An 18,406-nucleotide genomic window follows, 5' to 3' on the forward strand; every position below is an offset into this window, starting at 1 on the left:
GCTGAAGCCTATTGTGGGAATACCAAATCACTTATTAGAAGCCCTACGACCTTTGTTAAAAGGTGTGGACCCTACTACTCCTGTACACCTGACAAAGGAGCATCGTCTTGCCTTGCAGCAATTTAGTAACTGTGTACAGCAAGGGTATGTGTCTCGTCGACAACTCGACCACCCCATTGACCTTACTATCTGGAATAGCCCTTGCCACTTGCTTGGTGCTCTCTCTGAGTTGCAAAAGAAAACGGGGGAGATACGGGTGTTGGAATGGTTGTCACCACCACTACAGCATAAGAAAACAATATCTTCAAAAATTGAACAATTGGCTGCATTAATCAAAAAGGGGCGTCTCAGAATTCTTGAAGTGGATGGTAGAGAACCTGCTACTATTAGATTACCTATGGAAAAAGAAACCTTGGACTGGTACTTGATAAATTCAAAGAATTTACAAGAAGCATTATTGATGTCACCTGCTAAAGTAGAGACTAGTAAATTAGTGCCTAGAGTTTTGCAATGGATGACAGAATGGAACTGGATTACTCGACCTTTGAGAGAAGAAAACCCCATAGAAGGAGCTATTACAGTTTTTACAGATGCAGGAAAGAAATCAAGGCGTGCTGCTGTTACCTGGCAAGAAAAAGGACAATGGAAGCATCAACTCCTCACAGCAGACCCTGCAGATAGCTTACAAACTTTGGAATTGTTAGCAGTAGTATGGGCGGTGTCCAACTTACAGGAGCCTTTAAATGTGGTCACAGACTCTATGTATGTTGCAGGAGTAGTCAAACGAATAGAGGAAGCAGCAATTAAGGAAGTGAATAATAAACGATTGTATGAGTTACTGATACAGTTAAGGAAGGCTTTACGAGAAAGAAAGGCAGCATATTCTGTGATTCATATTAGGAGCCATAAGTGGTCTGAAGGTTTAGGAGAAGGGAATGAACGTGCAGATAAATTGGTTACCCTACCCATTGATAATTCTTGTCCTATTGACAAGCACACATTGGCCAGAGAAGCACATAGTAGATATCATCAAAATGCAAGAGGTTTAGCAAAACACTTTGAGCTGAGTTTGTCAGAAGCCAAGGCCATTGTCAGAGCATGTCCAACATGTAGTTATCATAATGGTGGGATAGGTCTAGGCATCGGGGTTAATCCTCGAGGTTTAAAAATAAATGAGATATGGCAAATGGATGTTACACACGTAGCTAGATTCGGTAAAGTCAAGCATGTGCACGTCACCATAGACACATATAGTCATTACATATGGGCTACGGCTCAGGCAGGACAGAAAGCTATACAGGTTATCAGACATCTGTTAAGTTGTTTCGCTGTTATGGGAGTTCCAAAAAGTATCAAAACAGATAATGGTCGAGGTTATGTAAGTGCTAGGGTCCGGAAATTTTTGAATCAGTGGTCTGTTAAGCACGTGACAGGTATTCCACACTCTTCTACTGGACAGGCAATAGTGGAAAGAGCAAACGGTACCCTTAAGCAGTATATTGAAAAACATCAAGATTTGACAGATCCACAAGCATGTTTGGCTAAGGTTTTGTATGTGATTAATCATTTATGCATTTTTGGGGAAGATGATACCCCCCCTGCAATGAAACATCATCCAAGGTCAGGTCAGGAAAATACTAAGGAAACAGAGGTCTGGGTTAAGTATAAGAACCCAAGTACAGGATTATGGGAAAAACCTGCAAAAGTATTATATTGGGGTCGGGGCTATCTTTGTGTTTTCTCACCTACAGGGCCTTTGTGGGTGCCTGCTAAGTGGACTAAACCTGTTTTTGATGCAGCCTCTGGTGGATTGCCTTACAGAGGAGGACAAGGAGCGGCTGGGGAAGAAACTGCTTCTAGTCCTACAACCACTACTGTTTCAATTTAAGGGGTACTCGGAAGCGGTGGACAGAGCACTGACACGTCACTACCGGACGGCCCAGGAGTTGATTGGTTTCATTGACTCATTATCAACTTTTCACTTAACAGATCCAGCGAAACTACATTGCCTTGACTGTCACAATCCACATTGTGCTGCCTGGATAGCTCTACGTTGTGGGGGTTGTAAAAGAACTTTTTGGATAGAACAATCATTATTACGGGATTTGTGGTGTCATACTTGTGAACACGAGCATACGTGGGGAAAAAGCTGGCAAGATGAATTAAGGAGACAAACGGGGCAAAACGCATATATAGCTTTAAATCGTTATGAGTCTCCTGAACAGAAGGTTCTTGCTTATTATCGATGGGAAATACAATGTATTGTAAATAGAATTAAGGTTCAAAGTAAATCACGTATAGTTTCTATAAGGTGTAGGAAATTAGTGCCTCTAACACAGCATTCAGTTGTAGGACCCTTCCAAGGGGATCCTGATAGAGCATTAGATTGCTGCATTGATAAGTTGCAAAAATTAAGTTTGAAAGTGGCAGGACCAGTGAAATTAGGAGCAGCAAGATTGAAGACTGATAAGAAAAAGAAGGCAAAAAAGGGAACGGTCCCATTTGAATAGGGGTATCAGTGATTGCTAATTAATTTTCTATGATTAGAGCAATTTTACTGTTGTGGGACCCTCGGGAGGATATAGTTGTTGAGGAGGATAACGAACAAGAACTACGATTACGAAATAAGATACACCTTGTGTTAAAGAAAGACCTTGAGCTGTTAGCCTCATATAGTAAAAAGGCTGAAGAGGCTTTGCGATCACCACCATTGAATTGGTTGCTTTGGGTTGAAGATACACAATTTTATACTGGTCCTTACTTACATTCGCTTCCTTGTTATGTTTGCAAAAAGGATAAAGATAAATGCTATGCATGGGTAGCTTTGCATTGTGCAGATTGTAATCAGGTTTATTGGTATTCACAGAAGTCATTAGGATATTTATGGTGTACATCTTGTTTTGGAAAGTGGATTCGAAATCATATCTGGGTTAGAGCTCTTGAACAAAGTACTGGCCTGCCAGGACGGACAGGATTACAGCTCTTTGAGAGTGCAGAACAAGTGGTTATAGCATATCTTAGGTGGAAGTTACAGGAAAACCTTAGAATATTTGAAATTACTAAAGCCTCACGCATCATAGCAGCTCGCTGCAAAGCTGATTTGCCTTCAAACTTACCTCGTGCTATACTTGTGAGCAAGGATGCTGATTTAGAATTAGATCAGAATATTCAAGAATTGACTCAGCCTTACAATAGACAATCTAGCAAACCAGGGAAAAGACAGCGAAGAAAAAAAAAAAACAAAAAAAAAACAACGTAAGCAGAAGGAAGAAAAGGAGAAGCAAAGCAAGCAGAAAGAAAAATGAGGTTTGTTTTTGTTATACTGCTCAATGCTGTAGCAAGTGAAGCAGTAGGAGTAACACACTTTAGTCAACCAAGGGAAAATTTATGGGTAACACTTGCTAATCAAACTAACCAATCATCACTTTGTCTTAGTCTTGGAGGAGTCACTAACCCATTTCGAACATGCCTGGTGGGACTTCCGGTGTGGTCTCCTGGAGAATTTTGTAGTTTGATAAACAATCAAACCTTATGTATGTCTAACATGTCAAACCTCACATTGCCGGTGCAACAAGGGTATACTGCAGGTCAGAGTGATGGCTATCGTCAATGCTTACTAATCCAATCACTTAACACCTCTTTGCATTCTCCTCCTGAAGAATTGGATCTTTTTGGAAGTACAAATGCCAGCATATCTAACACTACAGCTGGTGGATGGTTTAGCTTCAAACTTTTGGGTGCTCAGAATTTAAACCAACCTAAAGAAACATGGGCCACCCTAGATTCATCCCTGAATGTGAGTGAATTCTCTCCACAGCATTACAGTCAATGTAACGGCACAAATATCACAGCACCAATGAAATTACCCACAGGAATATTTCTGATTTGTGGAGACAGGGCATGGAATGGTATACCAGCTAAACCACAGGGTGGACCCTGTTTTTTGGGAAAATTGTCACTGTTTCACCCTAATGTGTCCTTGCTAATGCAGCTGAGTCAAAATTCAAACAGGAGAAAACGTAGCATACATGACTTAGACTGCAGCAAGATAGGAGATCCATGGTTTTGGGGCACATTCAAACAGGTGGTGGTTTCAACTATCTTACCAGGAGGATCTGCCAATAAAGCCATGAATTTAGCAAAACAATTAGGATGCTGGGCAAGGGATGAGCTGAACAAGACATCACAAATTCTAGACATGTTAACTGCAGATGTGCAAAGTGTTAACCATGCTGTTTTGCAAAATAGAGCTGCTGTAGATTTTTTGCTCTTAGCACAAGGGCATGGATGTGAAGAGTTTGAGGGAATGTGTTGCATGAATCTGTCTGATCATTCAGTGTCCATTCACACTAAGATAAAAGAATTACAACAGGGACTTCACAAACTTAAGGAAGAAGACGGTTTAGGAATTGACGAATAGCTTAAAGGCTTGGGACTCGGACCGTGGCTGAGGAACCTTGTGATCTATGCTATAGGATTGCTGGGTGTAATTTTACTGTTTTTCCTTATTTTGCCTTGTATCTTTAACTGCATCCAAAACATGGTCAGCCGTACAATAGCAAAAACATGGCAAACTAATCTCCTTGCTCAAGAAGAAAACGGGGGAAATGTGGAGAGCATTATTAATAATTGGTTAGCTGAGAAAGGCCACACTGATATAATGCCACTGGTTAAGCTGAAGGAGAAAAGTCAGCAGTCAGCAAGCTGAAAGGAAGAGTCAGCAGCGACCTTGCTGCAACATGAGGATAGGGAGTTGAGATTAGTCCTGAATATATCCTAAGAATATGTAGAAAGTATCAAAAGTAGAACCATAGGAATGTAGAAGTAGGCGTAGGTGCTGATATGCAAGCTGACCAATCCTGAGCTCAACTTTTGCAATATGTATGAAGCTCATTATTAACTGTATTTAACCCGCCGTACTGATCAATAAAATTGAGCCTGTGATGATCAAACTGATGTCCTGGTTCCGTTCCGTCGACACATGATTGGTTAAATCCTTTTTACGCACGCATTTTGATATTTCAGTTAATTTTAGTTAGTCTTTCTTCTTCATGCATCTCGCTGTGGTTTTCTTGTCTGCCTTTGCATCCTGAACCGTCTGCTGCTGAGCGTGTTCTCCTTCTTTTGTGTCCTTCAAGGGCATGGTGACCTCACTCAGGTTCTATGAAGGCTGGATTGTGAACATGTTGCATATGTCCATTGTCCTCCAAAAAACCCTCAGCAATCCTCCCGGTGCTTTCTGGTCATTCAAGTGCCCTTCAGCTGACTGGTTTCATGCTTTGAGCTTCAGGGAATTGCCCAATCTTTCTGAAGCTGAAATAAATATCATATTAGTCAACATCTTAATTGTGTTTATATCTCACAGAATTGCCTTTTCTTTTGCCTTTGTCTAAAACTGTTCCTGTGCGGAAATCTCTGGGGGATGGTGGACATGTCAGATGCTGCTGGGACATCCCAGAGCACTTGGACCTTGGCTCTGCACAGGAGAGCTCTTCATCCCCTTTCTCTCTTTTCCTCCCTCTGGGCATGGAGGGAGCTCCTGACTTCAGTGTGTGACTCGTGTGTGCAAAGAGCAAATCTGGGCAGGATTGGGGCAGGGAGGGTTTGGGGGGACCTTGGGATCTGTGCTGGGCACAGAAGGTGCTTTCCACTGCTCTGAGGCTGTCTGCTGTGGAAAGTGGATTTAATATCCAGCAGAGGAATGACTTTTGCATTTGATGGAACTGTGCCTTCCCTTGGCTTTGTTGGCTGAAAAGATACAGAGGAGCACACACAGAGTTACCAACTGCTGGATTCCAGCAGTGTTCAGATAGAAATTCCAACAGGAGGCAGGGTCAAGATGTGTGCTTGCCTTGTGGTCAGCCTTCAGTACCCCTTGGTCTCTCTGGGCCCTTCCCCCAGGTGGGCCTTGGGCTCATTTGGTCCCTCAGGAGCTGGGCTGGGGCTGCAGAGGTGGCTGTGGAGCATTGCCTGTGCTGTGCCAGGGACTGGCAGCCACTGCTGGGCTGGGATAGAGGCTCTGGGGGGATTGGGGCTCCAGGGCAGGGCAAGGCTGGACCTGCCCCTTCCTCCCCCCCACACAAAATGTTTAGAGCCAACAATCTCCTCCAGTCTGTCACAACAGGGAATGCTGGAAGTGAAATCCCAGTTGTGGCCATGGGCACCTGGCTGAGAAGGACAGTTTTGTTCCATAGGAAGGAAAGCACAGAGCCTCAGTGTTTGGAAGGCAGGTGAGAGTCTCACTAGGCCAAGGCCAGCCAGACTTGTCAGGAATGGCAGATTTTTTTTGGGAGCAGTCTTTGGATTTAGGGAATTCTGGAGGTGGAAGACCAATCTCAGCCATGCATGCCTGGAGAAGTAGGACAGTTCTTTCTCATAGGGAGGAAAGCACGGAGCCTTCCCCAGTGTTTTGGGGACAGATGGGAGGTGACTCTCCTGAAAACATTGCCTGCCACACTTGTCCTGGAATATTCCTATGGGAAAAATTTGGAGTTGAAATCCCAGTTCTGGCCATGAGTAATTAGAAGAGATTGACAGTTCCTTTCCTAGCAAGGAAAGCACAGAGCTGCAGTGCTCCAGGAGCTGATGAAAGGCAGACTTTGACATTCCAACATCAGCCAGAGCTGTCCGCTGGCCCCTGGGAGGCCAAGCCAGCCAGGCCTGTTCCATGTTCCCTCAGTTCCATGAGACCCAATGGTCCCTTGCTTCCATGTGTCCCTGAGGTGCCATAATGCCCCCTTGGTGACACCAGGCCCTGAAGGGTCCCAATGGTCTCCATGGTTCCATCAGGCCCCACAGAACCATAATGGTCTCTGGGTTCCATGAAGCCCCGCTGTGTCACCAAGGCCCCTTGGTTCCATGGGCTCCAGGGGTGCCACAATGATCCCCTTGGTTCCATGAGGTTCCATAGTGCCACCACGGTGTCCTTGGACCTGCTGGGACTCTCAGTGTGTTCCCAGACACCCCCAGCATGGTTACAGACGCTCCCAGTATATCCCAGTTGCCTTCAGCATACTCACAGTCATTCCCAGTCACATCCACTTGGCCCAGTAAGATTCCACTTTCCACCAGTATGATCCCAGCCACTCCCAGTGAAGGGAACGGACCGGGATGGACTGGGACAGGCTGGGATGGACTGGGACACCGGGATACACCAGGCAGGATACACTGGGATACACCAGGATAAACTGGGATACACTGGGACACACTGGGACACACTGGGATACACTGGGACACACTGGGATATACTGGGATACACCGGGACATACCAAGACACACCAGGATACTCCAGGATACACCAGGACACCCTGGGATTCACCGTGCCCAGCACTGGGACCCACTGGGAGCAGGATCAGAGCACACTGGGACTCAGCAGGGCCAGAACTGGGGCAAAAGGGATCATAGTGGGACCCACTGGGATATACTGGGAGTGACTGCAACCATACTGGGGATGACTGGGAACACACTGAGAGTGACTGGAGTCACTGAGTCTACACTGGGGGCAACTGGGAAGACTGGGATCACAGTGGATTCCTACCGGGGTCATACTGGGAGTGACTGGGTCTGTGCTAGGGTGTCGTGGTTTTGGTTTGCTAATATAAGATCTCTTTAATTTTGAGATTTTTTTTGGCTAATGCACTAAAGAATGTGGTGGGTTTGGTGTTGGTTAATTACTAATACACTTATTTTTGGTTGTGAGATAGGATTAGGAGAAAGGTAAAGCAGGCTCAAAACTTTAAAAGGGTAGAAAGAAAAATTTTAATAATAGTAAGTAAAAAGAAAAAAAAGGTAGTAAGAATCAAAGCAAACTTTTTAGAATACTTCTCCCCACAACTTTTTCTTTCTCACTGACAATGTAAAGAAACTAAACTTAAGATTTCTAGTCAGTTTACTACCTCTCAAAGAGTCTTTTTTTAGTTCACTTAGGGAGAGAAGTCCCTCTTGATAAAGTTATGGAGACTTTTCTACAAAAGGAAAAAAACAGTTTTCTCGTGGTTCTCAATTTTGTCATGAATAACAACTGCCAGGGGAACCTTGCTATCGTAAAATCTTTCTTATTTCTACAAACCTTCCCACAGCTTGGAGATGGGCTATGTTGATTGATGGGGTATTGTTTTAAAGATGAGCTGTTCAAAGGCAAAAGTTCTCATTATCTATCTCTAAAATCATCTTCATCTCTGGGAGCACAGATCTTCATTTTTAGAAGCACAAGACTGTGCTCTTTCTTTGTGCAAACTTCTCATGAGATTACAGCTATTTCAACATCTGCTTACTTTAACATAGAAGCCTTTACCTAATATCAATTCAAACACTTTCATTTCCTTATAGTTTTATGTGTTATAAGGGAAAAGAGTCTTTTCTTTATAGCTTACAAGAGGATTTCAGCTCTAAAAACAAAGCATCTTCTCCCCCTCCCATCTGGGACTTACTTACCTTCTTCTTTATTACCTTTAATATCTTCATCTTGTTTTTAATATACGTGCATGTTGTTCTTTTCTCTCACTCAGAAGAAGACTGAAGCACTGAAAAAGTTAACATCACGCCTGAAGCCTACCTAACCCACCAATAACTACTAACAGAAAGCTGTGGCTCAGTTGTGTTCAGATCAGCTTTGTAGTTAGTGTTTAGTTTTCTACACCAGCCACAGAAGTCTCTGGTCTCAGCCAGGCTAAGAAGAAGAAGCAGCAGCAGCCTGACAGCGAGATCTTCGCAGCCACAGCCAGCCCTGCTCTGGCTAAAGCTCCGCAGCCTCCCCTGTCTCCTTGCCCGGCAGCTGCTGAAGCCCAGCCCGGCCAAACCAGAGCCCATGGAGAGAGAAGCCAGCAAGCAGCCCAGGAAATAGAAAAGAAGCCCAGCCTGCAGCAAGACGGCCCAGCCCAGCCCAGACACAGAGCTGAAGCCCAAACCGAAACCCAGCAGCTCCCTGCCGACCAACAAAGAAAAGAAAAGTTTCTGAATTTTTTGGTCTTTACCATGTGTGTTTCACAAAAGCGTGTCTAGCTTTTCAGCAGCTCAACAGACTGTCAGATACACAAAATCTTTGCATCACTTCCCTACATTTCCTCCCATTCCCAAACGTAACACAGGGGCCACTGGGAACAACTGGGATCAGACTGGGAGCAACTGGGAGCAGCTAGGACCAAGCTGGGAGCAACTGGGATCATCATGGCATCAGAGTAGGATCATACTGGGAGGGACTGGGTCTGTGCTAGAGGCAACTGGGATCACACTGGGAGGAAATGGGGACATGCTGGGGACCAATGGGATCATACTGGGAGCAACTGGCACCACACTGAGGGTGACTGGGATCCTTCTGGAATCATACTGGAAGTGACTAGGGGCAGGCTGAGGGCAATTGGGACCATGTTGGGGCAACTGGGATATACAGGAAATGACAGGAATCATGCTGGAGGTGACTGGGAGTGGCTGTGAGCAAATGGAATCATACCGGAAGCTACTGGGAGCAACTGGGAGTGAGTGGAAACACATTAGGGACAACTGGGATGTACTGGGAGAGACCAGGAGTGACTGGAATCACAAAAGAACCATAAAGGAAGTCACTGGAATAATACTGGGAGTATCTGGGATTGACTGGAATCCTACTGGGCGTGACTGGAATCCTACTGGGTGACTTGGAGTGACTGGGACCATACTGGGGGCAAATGGCACTGTACTGAGAGTGACTGGGTTCATCCTGGAATCATACTGGGAAGGACTGGAACCATACTGGGAGTATCTGGAACTATAGTAGGGCTGAATGGGAACACCTGGGATCATACTGGGAGTGACTGGGATGATACTGGGATCACACTGAGTGTAACTGGAAGTGACTGGGACCATCCTGGGGGTGACTGGGAGCCACAGGGCCCATGCTGGGAGTGACCTGGGGGGAACTGGGGGAACTGGCCCGGCTGGGGCTCAGGGTTGTTCTCCCCCAGGGCTGCCCTGGCTCCTGCTGCCACCCTGGGCCCCACAGAGCCGAGGGACAGGGGACAGCTGAGGGACAGGAGACAGGGGCAGGGACGTGGAGAGGTAGAAGGGAGTTCCAGGGGGTCCTTGAGCCCAGGAAAGGGGAGTCCAGGGTTTCCCAAAAAGGGGGGACAAGGGTGGGGACACCAGGGATGTTCGAGAACGAGGAGTTCAGGGGGTCTCTGGTTTTGCACACAGCTGGGGCTGGGGACTGGGAAAGGCAGGAATGGGGGACCAAGGCATTCCAGGGCATCCCAGGGTAAAGCCAATGGCCAGTCTGGAGGCTGGGAGCCATGGGATGGCCGGGAAAAGGGGAGCAGAGAGCCCTGATGTCCAGGAATGGGGTGTGAAAAATGCATGTATTTTATGATTGGCTTTTCACAAATATTAAAATGAATATTATATGTGTTGTATTAGAAAGCAATGCTGTATTAATTTTCTTAAGTACTGTGTTAAATATAGTTTTAGGTTATAAAAATTGTTAAAATAGAACTATGCTATGTAAGATGCTTTGTTTAAAAGAAAGGACTTGCAGCGAGATAACAGCCACAGGACACCTAGATCTTTCAGAGAAAAAGAATTTATGGCCTTCTTATCGGAAGAAACAAACTTCTTCCCACCTTGGAGGTGCTATTAGGATTAGAGGGAAGAAGTTGACACTGGTCAGACAGAATCCTATGTTTGAATGGAATTTATGCATCATGTATGAAGTGTATGAATATGCAACGGGCTGTTGTTTTTAAGGGTTAATCCTTTGTTACCAGGGGTCCTTTTTTGGGCCGTGATGCCCAGAAAAAGGTACCTGGACGTCCATAACTCTTTGTTTTTATTGTCTCATATTGTCTTAATTCAATTTGTCCAAATTGTTATTACTCTAATTGTGTTACTATATAACCATCTTATTACTATTAAACTTTAAAAATTTTAAAAACAAGTGATTGGCGTTTTTCACAATTTGGTAGCAGAGGATGGTTACTAACTCCTCGCTGCCGGTGCTTTGGGAGAGTCAGAGTGGGGAAGGCGCGCCCTGCCCTCTTTGGCAGCCTCGCTCTGCTTCCCCTGAAGTGACCGACAGACGCAGGTTACGATCTGTGGACAAAAGGAGACAACAAAACAAAGAGAACGGGAAAAGGGTCCCTACAACTGCTGTAATTTGCCCCCTAAGAGTAGTAGTGCGCACGAAGAACCCGGGAAGGAAAAAGGATTGGTAAGTATTTCTCGGGGGGCAGGTACGGGGGGATGAATGTGTGTGAATGAGAGGCGGGCTGGTTGTCCCAGACCTGCCAAGTGAGTGCGGAGTCTCCCACGCTGCGTTTCCGACTTTTCGCTGGAAAAGCGGCCAGTAAAGAGACAAAGCGACTCATAAGAGAGTGAAAGAATCCCCGGGGGTGACTGGGACTGGGTCTCAGGGAGGGGTTGGACCCCTCGGTGGTGGGGAGCAAGGTTTCCTAGCCCAATCCACTAGGAAACAGGACAGGAGGGGCTCCTAAAACCTGCTGGGTTGAGGGATTTATATTCCAAGAGCATCCAAGAGCAGGGTTGAGCAGAATTCTGTCCGAGTGAGGATATGCCCGGGAACACACAGGGTGGGACAACACAGCTAGATTGGAGGATAAAAAAATGCCCAAGAACATCCAGGGTTGGACAACACAGCAGAACAAATGAAATGCCAAAGAGCATCTGTAGTTGTACCACACCGCTGGGTTGAGGGACAGAAAATGCCCAAGAGCATCTGAGGTTGAACAACACAGCTGGATTGAAGGAAAATTACCCGAGAGCATCTGGGGTTGGACAACACGACAGGATTGAGGGAAAAATTGCCCAAGAGCATTTGGGGTTGGATAACACAGCTGGGTTGAGGGATATCCAATAGCACCGGGACTGGCCAGTAACACCTAAACTTGTAATAGGCGATGTGAAAGTAAAAGGTACCTTATTGTTGTTTTGCGGTGTGTGAGAGTGACACACACACAGAGCCAGCCTCAACTTCCTGGGCAGGTGGGAAGGGGGAGGTGTGGAAAGAGCGAGTGACCTGCACACCAGGCTGCAGCTCCCGGCTGGGTGGGGGCTTCTGGGCCCAAGAGGAGCGAGTGACCTGCGAACCAAGCTAGCGTTCCCTGGGCGTGTGAGGGGCCGTAGCTGAAGAGTGTGAAAGACACGCAGACAGCCTCACAGGTGAACGGGCACCAGAGGCAGCCAGAGTCAGGGCCCTTCTAGGGGGCCTGGTGACACTGAGACCTGGAGGTAAACCCCAAAGCGAAAGAGGGGGCCACAAGGACCTGTGATTTTCTAGCAATAAGGATCCCCTTTGTGTCTTGAGAGTGTGAAGGAATGTGTGAAAGTGAATGAGAAATAAAAGTGAGTGAATGTAGACGAATGAAAGTATAGGTAATGTCGATTGTGCATTTTAAGCCTTACCATATCTCCTTGGAGGGAGTTGGATTGTATTGAAAAGCAGTGTGAGAAAAAGGGGTTTTTTTGGGTGTAAGTAGTTGAAAGAAAAGTGGTATTTAAGTTGTTAGTAAAAAGTGAAAAACAGAAGCAGGGGACGAATAGATAGAAAACTGAAAAATGAGACAGAAATTCAGTAAGGTGGATACAGGAAAAGAAAAGCAGAAAAAAAATACCAACAGAAATACCCCAAGACAGCACTTTGGGAGTTATGTTAACAAACAGAAATACAACTCCTTGCAAAATACAGGGTATGCAGAAGTTGATGAGAAAAAACATGCAAACTTGTGAATTATATACTTAAAAACAGCATTAGAAAATTTAACACAAAAGAGTTATATATTGATTCAAGGTATGCCTTTAGAGTAGCACATACCTTAAGAAAAATTTTAAAAGGGAGATTGCTTAATTAAAGAAGAAAAAGATTAGTACATGAGAAACTTATTTTCGAGGTTTTAGAGGCATTACAATTACCTAAGAGAGATAGCAATAGTACATATTAAAGGACACCAAAAGGTAAAGACCTAGAAATAAGAAGAAATAAAATAAATAATTGGCAGATCAAGAAGCTAAAGATGCAGCAGAAAATAGAGCTGAAAGAGTTAATATTAACTCCAAAAGAAGAAAAAAAAAGGGGGGGGGGAATTAAAACAAGATTGTGGCGAACAAGATAAATCGGGGAAATAGAAACATCTTGATATGGAAGACAATTAGATAATAAAACGCTTACGAGGGAATAGCAGAGGACGTGTATCAAAAAGCCCGGTGGGATACACAGGCTAGGTGTGATCATTTTTTTAAAAGAACTATGGGTGCATTGAGACTTTTAGAGTAAAAAAACAAGTACCTGAAACATGTATAATTTGCCAAAAGATAAATAAAAGGGTGATGAGAAAAACAATATGAGAAGGTCGTCAGTTAGCTCGTCGACCATTTCAAAGCATCCAAAAAGCAAAACGGGGAAAGTACCGAGCTGAGAACAAATTACCTCATCCATTCCCGTTCGTTCCCCCACTCGTTCGCACCAGCCCTCCCAGCCCCTGTGCCGGCTCCGGCACAGTCCGTCTGTCCCGGTCCGTCTGTCCCGGTCCGTCTGTCCCGGTCCGGCCGCCTGGCCCGCGTTCTTGCCGGGGGTGGGGGTCTGTCCTGCCGTGTGCACCGTGGTTACCGCGCTGATCGCACCGAGGGGGGTCCCGTCTGTCCCATCCCCGGCTGCCCTGACTCTGTCGGCTCCCGCCGCTGCAGCCGGGGTCAGTCCCGGCTTTGTCTCTGCCGGATCAGCCACCGTGAGCCGAGTGAGGGCGATCCCCGCTCCAGCTCGGTCTGCACAGGAACAGCCCCTCGGGCAATCCCAGCCACAGACCCCGCCTCTGGAGCCCCCAGACCCTGAGCTGTGCCGATCCCCTCGGGCCATCCCGGCTGCAGACCCCGCCTCTGGAGCCCCCAGACCCTGAGCTGTGCCGATCCCCTCGGGCCATCCCGGCCACAGACCCCGCCTCTGGAGCCCCCAGACCCTGAGCTGTGCCGATCCCCTCGGGCCATCCCAGCCACAGACCCCGCCTCTGGAGCCCCCAGACCCTGAGCTGTGCCGATCCCCTCGGGCCATCCCGGCTGCAGACCCCGCCTCTGGAGCCCCCAGACCCTGAGCTGTGCCGATCCCCTCGGGCCATCCCGGCTGCAGACCCCGCCTCTGGAGCCCCCAGACCCTGAGCTGTGCCGAGCCCCTCGGGCGATCCCAGCCCCAGACCCCGCCTTTGGAGCCCCCAGACCCTGAGCTGTGCCGATCCCCTCGGGCCATCCCAACCACAGACCCCGCCTTTGGAGCCCCCAGACCCTGAGCTGTGCCGATCCCCTCGGGCCATCCCGGCTGCAGACCCCGCCTCTGGAGCCCCCAGACCCTGAGCTGTGCCGATCCCCTCGGGCCATCCCGGCTGCAGACCCTGCCTCTGGAGCCCCCAAACCCTGAGCTGTGCCGATCCCCTCGGGCCATCCCGGCCGCAGACCCCGCCTCTGGAGCCCCCAGACCCTGAGCTGTGCCGATCCCCTCGGGCCATCCCAGCCACAGACCCCGCCTTTGGAGCCCCCAGACCCTGAGCTGTGCCGATCCCCTCGGGCCATCCCAGCCACAGACCCCGCCTTTGGAGCCCCCAGACCCTGAGCTGGGCCGATCCCCTCGGGCCATCCCGGCTGCAGACCCCGCCTCTGGAGCCCCCAGACCCTGAGCTGTGCCGATCCCCTCGGGCCATCCCGGCTGCAGACCCCGCCTTTGGAGCCCCCAGACCCTGAGCTGTGCCGAGCCTCCCCGTCCTGCCCTGAGCTCCATTCCCTTGGTAACCACAGCTCCGGCTGCTTAAGGAAACTCTCTAAAGGAATCACTTTATTGAAACACTAAAAAATCAGTTAGAACAAAGCCCTCTCCTGATTCTTCCTAAAAATACGTGAGAAAGGCTGTAGAAGATAAAAATCCAAAAAGAATGGGATAAAGAGATTGGTCTATTTCCATTAAGAGAGGTTCTCAAAGGGGGGTGATGGATCAGAGTTTGTAAATGCTTCTTTGACTTTGTCTGAGGTCTGAAATTTTAAGAAATAAATAAAAGAGATATTTGGAGAATCCCATAGGCATAGCTGAACAATTCGACCAACTTTTTGGTCCAAACATGTATACTTGAGAACAGATGTGGTTGGTAATGAAAATAATATTTTTCTCAGGAAGAAAAGCAATTAATCAGAGCAACTGAAATAAAAGCTTAAGAAAAAGATAATCTGCAGGGACCCCCAGAGAAGACAAAATGCCAACTGTACCTCCTGAATGGGGTTAAAATAATGAGGAGGGGAGTAAACACATGAACAGTTATTGTAATTACATAACCAAGAGAATAAATGAGACAGCATATCAAAGGCGAAATGTGAAAACAAAAGATTTTTGAGAGACAGCTTTTAGAGGGGAAAGAAAAAACTCCAACTAAATAGATAAACAAACTTTAGAGAAAAAGGAAAATGGTCCTAAGTAAGCAGAAGATCTGAAAATCTTTAAAGAAATGGGCCCATTAAAAAAAAAAAAAAAAAAAAAAGTCATAGGCTTTAATTTTTTTGGGGGGGAACAAATACCATCAGGAGCCTGTGATAACTTTAAAAGTAGGTCCCCAAGAAGAAGAATTGGAATTTGTTATAGACACAGGGGCAGAGAAAACCTGCCTGTTAAACGTTCCAAAAGGTTATAGTGTGAGCAAACATATAGTGAAAGTAACAGGGGCAAAAAGAGGAAGTTTTACATTTCTGGTCATTAAAGATGTGGTAATTGAGGGAAGAAACTAAAATTTAGGTGGGAGATGTGTTATTGGTCCCAGGGGCAGGTAGCAATTTATTGGGAAGAGTCTTACAAGTGCAATTAAGAGTAAGAGTTATATCAGAAAATAAGAAAATGACAGCTAGAGTTTTGAAATTAAGCCAAGAGGATGAAGAAAAAAAAATCAACAAAGAAGTTTGGGCTGGAGAAAGAAATAGGGGAAGAATAAATATCGACCCCATAAGGGTTACAACTGAGAGAGGAGAAAGAGAGAAGTTGAAGTAGAGAAGTAGTTAGGAAACTCTGAGATGTTAGAATGTGAAGTGATGACATCTTGGTGCTAGAAGAGAGCAGAAGTGTGAATGCAAGTTTTTTGCATGAAAGGCAGAGAAGTATCTTAACACATGGTTGTTAAGAGGTTATTCAATGCCACACTGGGGTCCGGAAAAGCCTTAGCAGAACGGGCCCTCCTTGAAGAGAAAAGAGGATAAGTTGACGAGAGAAAGAGAAAGAATGTCAGGAGCACCTGGGCACGCCAGGTTTGGGGTTGTCAAGGCTGGGAGGTGTCTGAGCGCTCCCTGCGATCGGCGGGGTCTCGGGGGCTGCGGCAGGGACCGATCCATGGAGGTGCCCCGGGCGGGGCTGGCAGCAGAGGACACAGGTTTGCGGCCAGGAGCGGGCTGGCTCCGGGGCAGAGCTGCCGGGGGGCTCCCAGACTGTCGGGGTGCCGAGCCCAGGATGGCAGCGTCAGCCTGGAAGTAGGCCGAGAGAGAGAAGGGGAGAGAGAGAGAGAGAGAGAGAGAGAGGGAGAGGGCAAAAGAGACCCAGGGCAGCCCCCAGGGTCCCCATGCCCGGGGCTGCTCTCCCCTGCCCCGGCCCTGCAGCCAAGGGGCCGCACCGGGGGAAGGGCCAAGAACAGCACTGACAGCAGGGCTGTGAAAAGAGGGGCAGGGGGGACTAGCACTAAAAGATAAAATCAAAGCAGAGAGTGCTGACTCTCCAAACCTCACAAAGCGGTTTGTTTTTCTGAAGTAAGAAGTTTTTTGGTTTTTTTTTCTTTTGTGTGTTTTGTTTGCCGTTAACGAGAAGGCTTTTTTCCTGAAGAAGAGGCTGCTGTAGAGAAAGCTTTTAGCTAAACCCAGAAAGTTTAGAAGGAAAGCGAATCGTAAAAGTTAATGCAGTATTATCTTTCTTTTATTATCTATGCTATTAAGAAGTCCTTTCCAGGTACTACTGAAGCAACAATCAAAATCACGGAAAGAGAGTGAATTCATGCCAGCAGAATCAAAGGACTTGTGAAGAAACTTGAGGAACGGACTATCATATTTAAACTGGGTGATACTGAACTGACTTTCCAATGGGGACTGAGTGGTAATGGTTTGAGAAAACCCAAATGATCCAAGAAATGTACAAAGAATAACACTGAATTAAGAAATAAGATAATGCTTATATCACTGGATTTGAGCACTGCCTGAATAAAACATCTCCTTGGGGGAGGAATACCTCAGATAGAAAGATCAAGAACGTTTTTGTATTCTGACCTTAGCCCTAGAATTGTACAAGGGAGAAGGGGAATTACTATTTCCATTAGTAAACTTTACTTGATTCATTCCAATACTGGACATGCTAGGTGGGTTATAAGTAAATGCTTAAATTGTAAGAGTAATTAGTGTTGTGATTCGCAAAATTTATGCTCTTATTGCAAAAAGTGTTAAAGTACTGACTTGGTTTTGTGGATGGGAATTATTAGTGCCTGTTAAATGAGAGATACCTGAGGAACAGTCAGAGACCACAGTTAAAGAGTGTCAAAAACAATTTGCCTAGCAATTAGTTAAGAGAAAGTGACAAGAAAATAGAGGGCAAGACCAGATTGGCCTCTGTATTTCACCACCAAGAAGATCAAATAAACCTGCTGTGGGTTGCAACCTCACAGGCATGGGAGGTGGGAGTATAAGCCATACTGGACCTCTGTTATTCCTGTTTCTGGCACTCACTTGTTGTCTTTTCCCTTTCGGGATACCAGCAGGATTGTGTCACAAATGCTACAGAAAGCATCACATAGAAAGAAACCAAAGTTCCTCCTTTATTACACACACCTATGTCAACAGCCACTGTTATAACCCAGCCAAATTAAGAACTTGTAGGCAAAACAGAGTAAATTATTAGATTACAAGAAACTTAAGAAAAAGTGGCAATAGATTTAGAACTGAATGTCCAAAAGGACATTCAGTTGGATTTGTTTTAAATTTAATCTTGAAGATGCGGTTCAAGATTTGGAAAAAAAACCCCAAATAATAAAGGAAAAGGTAAAACCAGCACAGCAATCTAACTCTGTATTGACTCCAAATTATCTGTTGAATTGTATTACAAGACTCCAAGCAGTTACAGAAATGATAGCAAATAAGGCTGCCCAGGCATTAGAGTTAACATTAAGTCAGCTAAGCCAAACAAAAACTGTAGGGTATCAGAAAGGTTCGCTTTAGACTGTTTATTGGCCAAAGAAGGGGGTGTTTGTGGAAAGTTCAATATAGCAGATCGTTGAAAATTGATGACCACAGAAAAGTCATTCTAGCAAAAGCAAAAGAAATCAAAAAGAAAAATATATACGCATATAACAACCCAGGTACCAGTCCAAAAATTAGAAAACAATGTTAAAATCTAGCCGGTGGGGTAATGTATTAGAAGAAATTAAGATCTTTC

The sequence above is a fragment of the Melospiza melodia genome, chromosome 7 (assembly GCF_035770615.1).
Source record: "Melospiza melodia melodia isolate bMelMel2 chromosome 7, bMelMel2.pri, whole genome shotgun sequence".
NCBI lineage: Eukaryota > Metazoa > Chordata > Aves > Passeriformes > Passerellidae > Melospiza > Melospiza melodia.